The sequence below is a fragment of the Neodiprion lecontei genome, chromosome 4 (assembly GCF_021901455.1).
Source record: "Neodiprion lecontei isolate iyNeoLeco1 chromosome 4, iyNeoLeco1.1, whole genome shotgun sequence".
Lineage (NCBI taxonomy): Eukaryota > Metazoa > Arthropoda > Insecta > Hymenoptera > Diprionidae > Neodiprion > Neodiprion lecontei.
This window is the reverse complement of record NC_060263.1, coordinates 36,719,590-36,735,527: the sequence shown is the minus strand read 5'-3', so window position 1 is coordinate 36,735,527 and position 15,938 is coordinate 36,719,590. Positions and strand designations below refer to the sequence as shown.

The following is a 15,938-nucleotide window of genomic DNA, read 5'->3' as shown; positions in this document are numbered from 1 at the left end:
CCGAGGGCCGATACACGCGCCGAGCAGAGAGAGAGAGAGAGAGAGAGAGAGTCGAGGCGAACCCGAACAATTTGCTGTAATAATCCGGTAACCGATAGTATCAGCAATGGAGCGGGGTTGATCCGCAGCGAAGCGAGTGAAGAGCGCGAGTTTGCGAATATATTCGCATGGTTAATGCGCGATTCGGTTAATTCCCGTTCTATGCATCGTCATGCCTCGCCATTCCTTTCTTTCTTCGTTCCTTCGTTCGATCGATCCTCCAGATCCCCTCAATTTACCTTTGCGGAGGGACTTGAACAAGATTTTCTCTCTTACTTATTTTTCTTTCTATCTTTTTCTCTCCCTGGTGGATAGCTCATTTTCTTCGTTCAAGAAAATCATTTCGTTGGTAGACAGTTTTCACTTTCATTTTTCATTTTTTTTCTTAACTTTACGCTACCTGTTATCTCTAGCTTTAATTCCATTTTACCTAATCCCTTGACTTAACCTACCATTTTACTCTCTACTGTAATCCACTTTAATTTCTTTTTCTTATTTTTTTGATTTTACCTATTGCAAGGTATTCTTATCTGTGTGCTTACTTGCTTTTTCTTTTTCTGTTTTTACTGTATCCTGTATTAATTTTCTGTCGATATTTATTTGACCAACATCACTGTGAACGTAATAAACGTCCATCTATCTATCTCTTTTTCATTTACTTTATACTTTTAAATAGAGAGGGAGAACCGAGCTGCGATTTTGGATGATGCGGGCAAATACTGCGGAAACGTGGTTACACAGAAGAAGTTTTTCGAAAAAAAACTGAAACTCACACCAGATCAAACTGTACCTATTTAGAATCATGCATTGGCGAAGAATTTTGACAACGGGGTTTTACAAATTGCAGAGGGCAATTTTGAAGCTGAAGCTTGCACGAATATGTACGGCACGGATGAAATGAATTTGTCCGTTTATATATATAGAAAAAGAATCGATCACGTCCACGTCGCTTTTAGCGAGGAGGCATCAAACGTTGACAACTCTGTTCATAGTCGGTTCTCGGTTGCATAAATGCGACGTTCGCGTGTCAGCATGGAATTTAGATTATTGAGGGAGGTGGAAGGTGGAGTCGGGCTGTCAAATTACAACGTTTTTAGACAGGAGACTTTATTAAACAACCATCGCCGGACTAAAAATTTCCGGATTATCTCTGCGTTTCGGCTGATCGTCGTCGTCTGCTCTAACTTTGATGGATAGTATTTTAGTAAACTCCGTTCGACAGCTTCAAACTTTTCTGGGTTTTCTTTACAGCCGCTGTGTAATATCCGAAATCCGATCCATCGGAGGTCATTTTCGCATTTTTTCTTCGTCTCAGATTTCCCTGGCGAAAATAATATTCCGACTTTTCAGCGGATTGGCGTGACACGATGGATCGTCGATAATTGTTTCGGTTCCGTACATATATCCTCCGTTCATGCGGCGGGAGTGATAATGGATCCGCGTTTTTCGGTCATCGATTTATCATAAGTTATTACACTGAAAAAATAATAGAGTATTACTTACAGACAAATGATTTTATTCATGCGGGACAAAATTGCAAAATAATCGCCGATCCATTAACCAACGACGATATTATACTCTTATATATAATATATATATAACGGTTGTAGATACAAACTCGTACACACGGAGAGACGTCATTCGATAAATTCAACAATTTCCGCCTTTCACCTTTCACCTCGCCAATTTCGAGTTAATAATTCTGCGATAAAGTGTCCGACGCACTGAGACGGCAAATTACATTTCACATCGAATATCAAGATCACGCTTTCGCGTAGAAATGCGATTCCCGCGGGAGATGACTTGTCCAAGATTTTTGAGGGTTGCGATTATTTTAGGAATCGAATTTTTAATTTCTACAATAAAACGGTCACCGGTTGCCCGGGAATAAACGCAACTTCGTAACACCCGACGTAGAATTATCGGAATTCATCTGCAGTAGGTCGAAATGCTTGTCGTAATATCGAAATTGCCCCGCGGTTCGAATGAGCCTAGTTTATATTACTAATCGACTGGGCGGATGTATGGATAAATAAAAGAACCCGTACGATAAATAGTCATTTCACATTACAGTACAAAAAAAAAATTCGATCATAAAAGCCCGCGAACCCTTCCAAATATTTTGACTTTCTCATATACGTTTGACGATGTAATCCTGCGTTCGTAATGATATAAATAATTACAAGGTATTACCGCTTACAATCTGCGATAAAGAAGCCTCGATTTAATCTATCTAATCGCGGTGAAATATTTTACTCGAAATCATGCCGGTTGGGATTATTCAAAAACCTGAACACATTTTCAGTCGTTTTCTAAATCGTTTAATACTCACGTAATATAAACTTCTAGCTTGCGATTCTGTGAACGAGAAACGACGAAACGCGAGAGAAAAACGAAACCGCAATTCTCGCTTGACTGCAAGCTCTTTGTGTCACATATATTTGATTCTCCACATATTTCGTCTACGTTTTTTAAGCCTGTTTCTTTCTCCGCGTGGTGTTATTGTTGCGAAAGAAACGTCGATAAACAGCCGCAGTGCTACGTAGATAAGAGAAACGTTGTAGTGATTTTCGGGTATATCGATGCGTCTTGGTTTTTCATTCGCGTGCGGCACACGGGTTTCTATGACCATCAAAAACTTTCCCTCGGAACAAGAAGAGAAAAAAATCCCCATCAAATCCAGGCAAAACAAACTAGATAAATTTCTTTGTATTTTTGTTTTTCCTCACGCCGTGTAACGTTTACAGAAATAGTTCTACGATTTCAGTTGATTCAAAATAATTACACGATAATTAGACAATTGACAAGTTGTTTCGTTGAAACGATATTTTTCAATTTCATATGTAAATACATTTAATTCAAATTACTGTTTTGCGTTATTCTTACAATTTTTCGTAAAGTCAAAAATTCTCATTCCAAAAAAAAAAAAAAAAAAAAAAAAAAACGAAATAGATAGTAATTTACTTGCAACGTAACTTCGTAAATTGACAACTCTTTTGTACGGTAAATCTGTAGTAAATATACAATCATTCTTAACAGTGTACTCTATAAACATACAAATAACGGCTGCACGTTAGCCGTTGCAACGTTTACACAGTTCGTTGCTTGCTATCTATTTTTCGTAACCGCGTTGCCATGAAATTTTCTCAGTGTACAAAGCAGGAGATAAAATAGCAACAATAGAAATAGAAAAAATAAAATAAAAATAAGAAATACCCGAGAATCTCGACAGCTCCCAACCATTCCCAGTTCGCTCCTCTAATTACGCCCGCACTGTGACTAGCCGTAAGCCGTAAGGGGATCATCGACTCACGCACGGTGCTTGCAAGCTCGTCTTTGCACAGGTAGGTATGCCACCGGCGTAAGCGGGGGTGAAGAAACGGCACCTGACGCCTGCGCGAGAGCCGGCACCCCTCTGGGCCGACGAAGACGGACTATCGCATGTGGCGGGGGTTGAGGGGGTGGGGGACGCTCGTCGGTTGAACCCCGACGACCGAGGTTCAGTTTGCCGGCTGTCCCGTCGCGAGCGAGCGAGCTGCTTCAGTCGCAACGGCCGGCACGCGTCGCGTCCTTCAAATCGCAAGTCGGCCGCAGGATAGAAAATTTTTCCCCTTTTTTTCCGGGGGAGGATTTCGATCGAAAAACTCCGTGGTTCCCGAAAATTCGGAGGGTGGAAGGCCGGGACTTACTTTAGGGAAAGAGACTCTTCGGTACGACGGAGTGACCGTCGCGTTCGAAGGGTTGAACCGAAACGAACCGAACCACCACTGATCGACGCAGTCATTCGCCGGGGGTGTAGATAGTGGAAACGGGGCGATAACGGCCCGGGGATCGAGCGGAAATGAGCGAATATAAGCACCCTCGAGTCCCGTAAATTTCCCAATCCCGTTCCGAAGTGTCGTTCAGATCCGAAGCGTACTTTTTCCTCCGTTACCGGGATGGAAAATAGCCAGGGTCAAATCGGCGGATAAACGTCGAATCGAATTACGGAATAAATTCACCCCGTCTTAACGGGGGTGGATGTCAAAGTTTGTGCGCGTGTTGGGAGCGTGCAGTTCCCCGAGTTGTAATTGTCGCGGTAATGTTGGTTTGTCGGTTCTAATCTGTGGGCGCCCTCCACCCTACAGTCACCTCCCTCCCTCTTCCCGTCGTTTCATCCCCCTCGTTAGGTGAGTGGAATGTTGATAGAAAATACGCCATGTGTGCGCCGGGCATAATAATTCATTCGCAAATCGCTGCGCCGCGGATCAGAGATGAGGAAAAGTGTTATTCAATGAGAAACGAAATTTTGTGATTAAAGGTAGAAGAGGTATACGCATTATTGTAACGAAGTATCGTATCGTCGTTGTGGTGTGGCGAATTCGTTTTCGCGTTTTTTGCATGCGGTGATAATTAAGTGGTGACCATTGCCGTTTCGTTGTTCCTCTCTTGTGTAACGGATTTAAACAATTATCCTGCGGATTGGCCGGAGAGGCTGAAAAAGGAATGTTTACACTTGGGAAACTCGGCGACGCTTGGAGGTCGCCTCGCACGTTGAGCTCCTCTACTTGCTGCGTCCAGCCAGGTAAATATTATACGTCACGTTCGTCGAGCTTTACCGGTATATAATCGATCAACGGCACCGAGTGACGTGTAAACCTCGTGCATTTTTATTCCCCAACATTGCAACGCTCGTAAAAGCTCGGGTTACGACCGGTTTGTGACTCGGGTTAAACCCCCCGTTACGCTGATCGTGAATACCTACACGGTCATGCATCGCGGGGATCAGATCTCCTCGGCTAAGCTCTCTCATAGCCGCGTTGCGTTGTTTTTCGATCCAAGGTGTCTGGAGGGAGGTTCCGATCTGCGGCGAGCTTGCGGGCCGAGAAGCGATTCCCTGTTCCGAGATCAAAACCTGCGTACGCGACTTTTTCACCCCAATCGCTCACGGCGTTTTGCCGTTTCGTAACCCCGCCGACCTCGGCTGGTTCTCGATGCAATATCGCGCCTAGGCACGCGATCCGCGATCGACGATTCTGATATCATTATAAAAGCTGAGACTGTGTGCCGACCGAGGGTCGGACGGTAAATTATCCATGAATTATTGCCCGGCTCGGCTGAACGGCGTCGAAAATCACGGTGGGATCGTGGGATTCATTCGGTGCAGCGGGCTTGACGAACGACGAAAGTTCGAATCGCAGTTCAAGACGTCGCGGTGCTTCAAATTTATATCCGTCTCTAAGAAAGCTCTGACAATGAGGTCCTGAGGAATAAATAAAACTTGGTAAATTATCCGACAGCAAGAAGTGGCAAACTCGAGGCTGCATTTCACGTTCATAATCGTACATTGAGCATTCGTTTACAATCAAATATCAGAGTAGATGAAAGTTATAAGGATCAAGTTGGTATCGATAAGTTACCGTACGATGAACTTTTAGGAAAAATCGTTATTCTATATTTTTCGGAAGGTCTGAAATGACTGGAATTCAGTAAACCATGTTATAACAAAGCAAACGAAGTATGACAGTTTAAAAATTCTACCACTTTTAAAGTCATTGTCAAGTTAAAAATTAACGATTATTTTTCAATCTATCGTCGCTTCAGCCCCATTGAAAACTCTTGAGGCTTCGATCGAAGCTTGATGTAAACGTCAAGACTCGGAATTTGAAAAATTTTACAATTCACCGGAGGAACTTTTGACGATTAGAGCCATTCGGAACTTACGATTAGATTCAACGCGCGCCAATCACGCTTACACAACCCCTGCATCAGGGCGAAAATCAGTTCTTGACTTGATTTCAGCTTCATCCCAGCAAATAAGGACGGACTAAATTTCCCCCAGCAATGGGGGTGGGTTAGAATCTGGCGAAAGGAGATGAGGTTTCTCGAGATACTTGGAAAAGGGACCGAACTGGCGGCTGCTGCACGATGCCAGTCGTACCTGATCTTGGAATCCCGACGAAATTCTCCTCCGCGCTTTTCTACGTTTTCTCATACGCTCCAACTCGCCTATTTTCCGTTTCGTGTGTGGCTATAATCTGTTTGTACACCGGCACATGTTTGTACGGACAACTATTTGGCTATTCTTTGCGGCGGCGGTCTAACTTTACTCCGTTTAGTTCAGCGCGCGTAGTTTATGCTGCAATTTGAGCGGATGCCTCTACGCTAGCAGAGAAAAAATATCTAATCAAAAAATAATCTCCATGGAAACGTTTATTTGAAAATTTCTTCTCCGGAAGATCGAATTCTAAATTCACATGGCCATTGACTTCATGGAAGATAATCGTTTCGATTGAATGGGAAATTCAATTCTTTCGAAAGCGACTTACAATTAATTTGCTGAAAAATCTTTCGATTTGTTTTAGAATTTAAGGTATGCGATTCTCGTCCCATAATTTCAAATTAATTGACAAGTAAAAATATTTCGAGTCCTCGATGAAGACGTTTGAGGGAAATTTTTAAGAACGAGGTCAAAGTTATAGTAACGTCAGTGTAAGATAAAATTTCAAAAAATGTCATTGATCTTCGATTTCAGGAATATACGACATTGAAGGAGTTGATTTTGCAAAATATAAATACCACATTTTTTCTTAATTACGGTCAATTACCGAATTTCAGAGAATTTCGGAGATTCGAAGTAACAATTTCTCACCAACATCTGTCATTTCGAACTTCACAGCTTTATCGTCAGTATTACCGAGTCATTCCTGTGCGGCATTTAGAGAATCGCAATCACTTGCACGGCTGACTGTGATTAAAATAGTTATAATTTTCCGTGGACCGATAAATAATTGCGCAGATGAATGCAGAGACGCCTGACAGGTTTATTTCCCGTTCAAAATTGCGGAACGAGACGCGTTGTATTGTCAGTTGGACGTAGCAGGAAATGTAATTGCATAGACGAGACTGCACTCCGGACAATTCATTCCCTCCCGATTTCGCGTTTATAGCCTATATAGGCAAGACAAGTACAGAGAGGCTCTGTGACGTGAAGCTGCAGGGCTGCACTTGTCCTCATTATCGAGTCGTTATTTCAATCACAGCTTCGAAATTGCATAATATACCACTTCGTCAGTAATTGTCAATACCTACGCGAACTTCTGCGCGAGGCTTCAAGTGTTGTAACCCAATTAATTTGAGTGCACTTTCGCGCGATTATCCAGACAATGTTCCTTCATATTGCGTTATAGGTATGTACGTGAAAACAAATGTCGAACTTTACGGGGTATTAAATCGCACGCAAAATTGACCAGTCGCTTTTACCGCGTGATTGGTAATTCGTGCAATAATTTTCTACGACTGCTAATTTTTACTGATTTTTTATTAACGCTGTTGTATAAAGACCAGAACTGTGACTGGATGGATTTTTTTCACCTGTTCGCCGAAAATTTTCTGAGATCCTGAGAACAGATCGAAGTTTTTTAAAGCTGAATTATCCCTCACGGAAACGAAAGATTTATCGAATATCGTCAAGGGATTCGAATCGTCTCTTTTGGCCAATCCACGATTTGCGGAACGAAGTTTTAGAGATGGTTGGAAAAAATGGCGGCTCTTTGGCATTCAGAATGAACTGAAGATGCGGTGCGTTCCTAAAGTATACCAACTTCCGTTTATCTCCCGCCTTTTTCTCTCTCTCTTTTTTTCTCAACATTCTCTCTTCTTCTTCTTCTCAGCGGGTATCAAATTTCGTTGTAGGTAATATGATGAAAAACGAGGCGGAGCCGATTGAACTTGGGTGTAAAACTTTCGCGTGGCATGAGGTATCGATAATTTTCGCTGAAGAGCGCGGTCTTCTACCCTGATAGATAATTAATTAACTTGAGTTTGAAGAAGAGAAGAACAGAAGGACGCCGAGTTCGGCCGGCTGGAGCTGGGGGGATAAGATTGTTCGGTTGGTTGGATGAGTGGGCGGGTACAAAACTTGCTCGCGAATATCGAAAGTTAACATTTGCGAGCCGGCAGGTGGGTCCATCATTTTTGGTTGATCATTTCAGATCGACTATTCCACTTTTATTGATGTACAGGGTTTTTAGGATGTTTAAAAAAAAAAGTATTTCGCGATTTTCCACCAGGGTACACCATAAAAAGTCTTATTAGGTGGAAAGAAAGGTTTTGTCAAAAGACGAGCGTTACATGTTATGTGGAAGATCGCGCTCGGGTGATTTTTCAATTTTATACATTTTTTCAAATTTATGGAGCATCGTGATTAAATTTTTTTTTTATTATTGAATACATCAATCGTATTATCAATTTACGTCGCAAAGATGATCCACACTCGTCATATCGAGCCTCCAGTTGATATTTGAAAAGAGTATCTGACAAATTTTTCATTATTAATTCATTCTCATAAAATAGTTATAATTTAATGTGAACTTTTAATTTAGGAGAATAAGATTCCCGGATGATACATCGTTGTGTCATGGATCGTGATCTTTGGGTCGGATATAAATGTCGGGAAGAAATAACAATTGAAATGCTGCAGCGAGTTTCTTAACAAATTCAAAAAAAAAAAAAAAATGAAAAAACGGGGGAAAATCAGGTGAGCGCAATATTCCACATAACGTAGAATCTTTCCTTTAACCTAAACAAACTTTTTAGGGGGTGCAAGAGTGGAAAATTGTAAGTTTTTTTTTCTCAAACACCCACTGAGAGAAATTTTCAGTCCTTAACTATTTTCATTTTTTCCCCAAATCGAAAAATATAGTTCCAGGTAGAAAATGAATTCTTGATGCGATTAGCAAAAAAAAGATCGACAATAGCGGAAAATGGTAACGCTTACCTCGTTTTTCGTAATTCCAACAATATTCAAACAGTTTTTTCAACGATACCTGTTTTACCGAATTTTTCTAGTTACTGTAACAAATGAAATTTTTGTCAGCGCCCTAACGTGCGTACACACCGTATATTAAATAACAAGGGAATGACGGCAGAGTGAATTTCTCAACGGCGACAAAAGCAATTTTCTGTATAATAATTAATTCTATTCAAGATCGAAATCCTGCAATTCTGCACTTTCCATTCGCGGCTGTATAACAATCATTCGACTAATAAGAGTCGGTGAAACTTGGAGGATACTAGCGCGATCGCTACTGTCAGCATGTCTTTCTCTCCCCATTGTCTGCATCTCCATTCGATTCAACTGAATTCGAGTTCTCTCTTTTTGCTCCTCCGTTTTTCCCCCCTCTTCCCGAGATTCCCGGATCTAGCTGCACAACCTGCACAGTTGAAAACGGAGACTCGTGATGGTGGGAGAGGCGGGGGAAGATATTTTAATTATCGGAAGTACCTCGAGTCTTCGCGCGTCTTTTTTGCCCCGTTCGAAACGGAACGCCGAAGGCGATGTTTCCACAAATAATTTTCACGCCTATCTTTCCCCAAACAAAAAGCTCCCGTACCTTATAATAAAATTGATCGGTGCTATCCGAAAAACCGATCTCTATCGATTTTTTCCTACTAAACGCACCCAACTGCATTTTCCGACTCCGAGTAATCGTGTATGTACGTTGTACGTTCGTTGTTCAATGCGACCGGCACTCAATTCTCGTTCCGGAAGAGAAACTCACCCCGAGATGGACTCAAGCGGACGAAAACCGGAGGCGACTATTCTGCGGGTTCGCGGCCTCTGCTGTTCGTTTTAATTAACTCGGATGATTCACTCCTCGAATTATACCTACGCGTTATACCTTATGATACACCCCTGCCCCGAAACCATGTATATGTATATTTATACGGATATACTTGAACCTTCGCCGACAAAACTTTCACCCATTCGGCGAACCGTGACAGCGGCGTTAAATTATATAGTAGTCGCGATGTCGTGTATCGTCCGGAAATTGTATTCTTCTATCATTATTTTCAGCTTTTTTGTTGCTTCATATTTATTGCACATAAATAGTTACAAATGGTTTAATCTCTACGGAGACGTGAAATTCGTTTAGGTTGATTGAATAATATGTATACAACGTAATTCTGCACCACCTTTTTTTAAACCTTTCGTTTTTTTTTTTTTTTTTTTTATTAGTTCACAAAATAACTTCATATTACTACGTCGTGTTCGAAAAATCTTTCCACGGTTTGGGTTTCAGCGAAATTTACTCTCGAATTCCGAGGCATTGCATTAGTTTCGTACGAATATCGTCTCGCGTTTCCACGAGCGTATTTATTCTTAACTGTACAAACATTAAATGCAAAAATGATTTGAACAAGTGTTGTTTAAAAATTAGTGCTCTGATTCTGGTGTGTTACATTTTGTTACAGCTTATTACTTTTCAAGGAAAAAACGCGGCGATGATGGAAGTTGGAGAAAAAAGACTATTTTACGCGAAATTAACCGGATGACAATTTTTTTCATTTCCCGATGATTTTCCACGTTCATTGTCTGATTTCAATTGCACGAAACGTACGTGGCTCTTTGTTCTCGATACTTACACATAAACGCCTCGAATGTATCGATAAAGAGGGGAATCCCGAAAAGCGTGTACACGTATAACGATGGAAATTTATCGACGTTGTTATTCATAAAAAACAAACGTATTATACACATATCTAACTTTACTTGCGATCGTTTTTTTTTTCTTCCTCTTCCTTTCACCTCTTTCGCATCTATATTTTTTTATGAGACTTTACGAGGATAAATCTGAATATCTCTTGCATCGTAAAACTTTTCCGCACAATGCGCCACGTTGACGTTTGCTCACACTTGGAGTGAAAAAGAAGCTACCACACAATAGGTATATTCCGTTCTTTTGAAATTTTTCATTTCTATTCTTTATTTTATTCCTTACAATCGTAATTCTCTCCGTTCCCCGAGAGTTAATTTATTTTGAAAGTTATTCAATTTTTTGTTTCCTTAATAACCGTTTCTGTCGATGACAGCGGATTCATTCCGACGACTGCTGTGTTTAAAACCTCTTTTTTTCCGTTTTATTGTTTTTTCGCCCCCTTTGTTCGCCACTCGGTATATTTCGTTTACATTTCGTATAAATCTGTTATTATATGGTGAAAAATCGATTCGGACCTGAAAGTTGAAGCGGCGATAATTCGGGCTCTAATTTTAATTACAGGCGGGCGGGCCCTTGAGGGTCCGCTTGATTCAATGTGCAGGGAGGGCTACAAGTTTGAAATAGCGATGCGTAGCGAGGAGAGAATGCCGAGACCCGCTGCAGGAGTTGTTCGGCCCTTGAGACGACGGGGTATCTGTCCGATGCTAATTGCCCCACTCGGGGCGAAAGAGCCCTTCGTATAATTCCTGGCCGTTCCTGCGGCGGCAAAGGTCAGACGATCCGCATCGACGCGAGTAAAAGATTCATGAAATAAGTGCTGCTGCAGGGCCGAAGAGCGAGAGCCGGGCTTAGAAGTCGGGAGGGCACCGAGACTCGCCGCCGAGGAATCTTGAAAGCTTATTTACCCGCGAGCTTTTTTTCATTTCTCTATCTCACTCTCCCTCTCCTTCTCTCTCTCTTTTTTTTTTCTTCTTTCTCTCCTTCTTTCTTTCACACCCCTCGCAACGAGCCGGGAAAAAAGCTTTTTCATTCCGCCGCACGGTGGAATTCGCGATTTGCAAGGGCAAGGGCGAGGGCGGCGGCGGGGGGGGGGGGGAGGATATGCCACACGCGGAGATAACCACTCGGGCAGCGTGTCGACGATACGCTCGTGTGTCGGGTGTATTATTTCCACGTACGCGGAGTCGTCGATTAAATTTATTGACAATCGGCGTGGAGAGACGAAACGTTGTTGGTACAGGTACGTGTATTGCCGGCTGCACGCGGTGCCGAGCTTTCCAGCGATGCTCGGAATTAAGGGCTGCCAATTTTCATTAGATTTCTGACCGACGGGTGGCTGCCCTGCTGGGTATTGAGCCAAATTGCTAATCGATAGACAAATATGTCGATGGGGCTTCGTCGTTAATCATTCCAAAAATGAAACGGAGCTTGCGGTATTAAGGATGAATCGAAATTTGATAGGTGGAGAAAAGAAAAACGTTTCGAAAATCTCCGGCGCAATGTTATTTCCGACAATAGTGCTCGGCTGTAAACATGGACATAACAACATTATAACCGCGTAATGATAGGCAGTTTGATCAAATTTGAATCACACGAGCTACAAGGAATATGTCAATAATCCGAGTAAACGTTTTATGCAGGTTAGAATATCACGTTTAGGATTTTCAAATTCCAGTCTCCCTCAAACCTATTATAATTTTTTTTCCAGACTAATTTTTCTCGCAGATTAAAATTCCACAAATATTCTGTATCGCGGAGATTTTTTTACACAGTTTTTTCTCCCCTCTCCGTACAAATTGCAATAAATTTATCATTCTCTTTATTCGATCGTATTACATATTTAATCACTGCTTCTTACAGGTACGAAAAAGGCAAAACCTTGCACAGCGTACACGAAATGACGGCGTTCGTCGCGACGCCGTCGCGCTTTTCAATTAGCAATTAAAATCTGCAGCCGTATTCAACCCCTAATTCATGTGTGGACACGTGCCTTCTAAAGCACCCTCGCCTCGCCCCTTTCCTCCTCTAGATATTTTCTGCACATCGTGTGTATGCGGCGTGTCGGTGGGGATCTCCGTGTCAACACCGCAGAGTTTGTTGTTGGCTGACCCGACGGTATTTGCACTACTTAGTTGGTGGCAAACAAGGGACTCCAGATCATATCTATACCGCTGAGAGAGTCCGCGCCGCTCTCTTTCTCTCTCTCCCATTCCCTCTACTTACTTTATTTTTGCTCATCCCTCAACCCGATTTCGTCAATCTTCTTACGGCATGTACGTTGTATCGCTCGGTTCTCTTTCACAAAAGCTCTTCTTGTTCCATCGCTGCTGTGTCCGTACGGTTGAAATTCTATTGTAAAGATTATTCGAATTCTGTGCGTTATTTCCGGTTGGATTGTATAAAACCCACCCTCCGTATATCTCGAATCTCGTTCATATAAGGGTTGCGAATGAATATCGGAACGCGTGATGCAGGAATCGTGTTTGACGATGTACGAAAATATGTAAACTGTTCGTTTCGTGCTGGGGAGAAATGAAAATGTAAACAAAAGACGAGGAAGACATTTAAAATATAAAAAAGAAAAAAAAAAATACGTTTAAACGGTGGTATTGATAACTGGACATAAAATTCTTTCGTATTTCAGGTAACGAGGTTCTTCGTTTATTTTCAAAACGTTGAAACATTTCGCTAAACTTAATGAGCGTGTGTGCTATTTATACGTATCGCGGGGTGCATAAATTATATATTATACCTTTATACCTATAGATATATTACATACTTTGTGTAACACACGCAAGCGTTGCACGAATCTATCTATCTCGGCTCTTTTACGATTCCACGTCATTCTCTCTCTCCGCGGGCTCACTTTTACGATTATTGAAGTGGTCATGTTTTTTTTTTTCGTCCATCCCCCCCCCCCCCCCCCTTCCCCCCGCCCTCTCTATTCGCTTCGTTCCGCATCGTTGTCGAAACTTTTAATCATCCGGTCTCTTTTGGGACTTTGAAAGGACCGTCGTCAAATCGGGTCACGCATAAGAAAATCAAATTTGCGTAATTAGGCTGCCGTTTGTTTTCAATAACACGTCCACACGGGGATTCGAGGAATTCAAGGTGTGCCGGGGAGAAGTATGGAAACAGTTACCGGAATTTGCGACGTCACGGTTCGTTTAGAAAGCTAATTAACTCATCCAATTATCATTCTCCGCGAAAGGCGGCTGGTACGACTTTACGGAATATAAACGTCGTCGTTGACGCTTGAAAAGAACTTGAGAACAGCGGATTCGAAGGAAGAAAATGTTTCGGTGACGAGTGACGGAGATGTTGGAAGAATTTCGATGAAAGGAAATAAAAACGAATAATTTCATCGTTCATTACAGCTGAAGCTCGTTGTTGAAACAACGCGATTAGAAATTTAATTAACAAACAAGACAGCGATCGCTTTTGTACGGAAAGATGTTTAATTTTTTCCTACGTAAGAGGACGTCGTATTAATTGTATAAAATGAAAATTGAATCTCTCGCTCGTACCGATTCCAATTTTCCAAATTAAATAAAATCACCTTTAATAACATCACGACGAGATCTCTGGATTCCTCTGGAACCGTTCCACTTTTTTACCGCAGCTGCACGAGAGTCTGATTAAAGAACGGTGCGGATGCACGTGGCTCCGGGGCTCGCGGATGCTGCAGAGAGTCTGTGCAGTCTTCTGAAATATGGCGAAATCGTGATCGGGGTGCAACCCGGTCTCGACGTCGTCGAGGACAACGCGCTGCAGCAAACCTGCCGGCGATGTTTGACGGGGAAAATCGAATTTCTCGGGGAAATCCGGATCGTATATCAACCCCCCTTCCCCCCCCCCCCCCCCCATGCGATGGTAATTTCGCGCACGTGCGAAACGCGTGCAGCCGAGTCAGAATCGACTTTCGGCCAATAGGGAAGGCGGAAAAATCTGTCTACGGAAATTCACCTCTCGATTACCAACCGATCCGCCCGGCGAATTTGGTGCGTTTGAAATTATCCCTGCCGTCGCCGAATGTATTCAGAAACTCATTAGCCTTCGCGGGAGGGCTGGGTTTGTGTTTATTTTATCCGTTTTTTTTTTTCAACTTCGATATCGTATCGGCGAGCCTTTGATATTGGTGTTTTGAATGCTTTGTTCAATATTTGGACCACAAGCATCGTGTGGTTTGATTAATTTTTCGAGAAATTGGGTAGGTGTGTTGAAGTTTCAGAATGAACGGTGATGTTTCCAAACATCGAAGTTCACGTATATCAAAGACGAAAAAGAGCTTGACAGCACCATTCTATACTCAATTCTAGACCAAAAATATTCCAACACATTTTCATTTGACGCAGAAATAAAGGAATGGTTTGAATTCTACGAATTTATTATTCCGATTTCGTAGAATCCGTTTCATTTCTTGTAGTGCCTTTGTTCGGAATTGGGTATAGAACGGGGCTATTAGGCTCTTTTTCGCGTTTGAAATACCTGGAATTCGATATTTGGAGATACATACGTCAACGTCGAAGTCGACCAGGGCACCCTCTTAAAGCTTTTATTCAAGTGTTTTGTACAGTTTGCATTCCAAGTTTAACGACAGATCATTTTCCACCTGAACCGACTCTATATCGTTATCAAAACATTTGCTGTCGGAATGATTATTAGCTCGTACGATTTCTCAACTCAAGTCGAGGGCTGTTTGTTTCCTAATTCGATGCGCCTTATTGTTAGTGATAGTGGAGAACCAGGCTCGGCCCATTTGTTTCGAGAAATGAAATTAATGCGCGCCATTATAGTGTTGATGCCGAATTCGTTGTACACCAGTTCAAGAATCGGCTTCGAATCTTGTTTCCGTATAATATGCGTAATTGCATGTTCGTGCGACGGAAATTACGAGTTTACGGTTTCACATCCGTCCCCTCAAAGTTCGAAATTGCTTACTCAAAATTAACCTAAATGCAAGGGGACAGTTTGAACAGGGTTCGTAATGAGTGTAGAACTAATCGAAACGGCTTCGCTACGTTTTGTCGATTAGTCAAGGCCCTTGGCATTTCTAAATTCGAATGCATTTTAGGTTCGAAAATTTTTCACTTTGAATCCTTAAAACTGATTTGTTAGTACCTGTAACACGAAAAAAAGAAAAACTGCGACTAAATATGATGAAATAAATGTTTGTATCATTTGACAGGAAATTTCGTTGTTTTTTGTCGAATCAAATGATATTGAAGAATAGAAATAGACACACTCCCCTCGCCACATATCTGAGAGAGTAAAGGAATCCCAATTTGCGTGATATTTGAATGCAGGGGTAAAATCGTGGAGCGTTGAATGCGGCATATAAACCGCGGCTGTGGGATTGAAATATTCCAAACTTTCGGCCCGATCAATCCCTCGCAGTATTTCATCCCCTTCTTGTTT

General features: G+C 42.0%; 1 protein-coding gene across 8 annotated transcripts in view; it reads left to right on the top strand.

Moving 5' to 3' along the window:
* The window catches only part of LOC107220827 (agrin-like), a 290,468-nt gene that overhangs the window by 55,625 nt on the left and 218,905 nt on the right, over positions 1–15,938 (top strand). For 5 of the 8 annotated variants that reach the window (XM_046738738.1, XM_046738741.1, XM_046738739.1 and 2 more), the window contains exon 1: positions 3,562–4,603. The exons of the other annotated variants lie outside the window; for them this stretch is intronic. The gene's annotated coding sequence lies outside the window, so the exon portion shown is untranslated. Of the gene's footprint in view, positions 1–3,561; positions 4,604–15,938 lie in introns of those variants that run through there. 8 annotated transcript variants of the gene reach the window in all.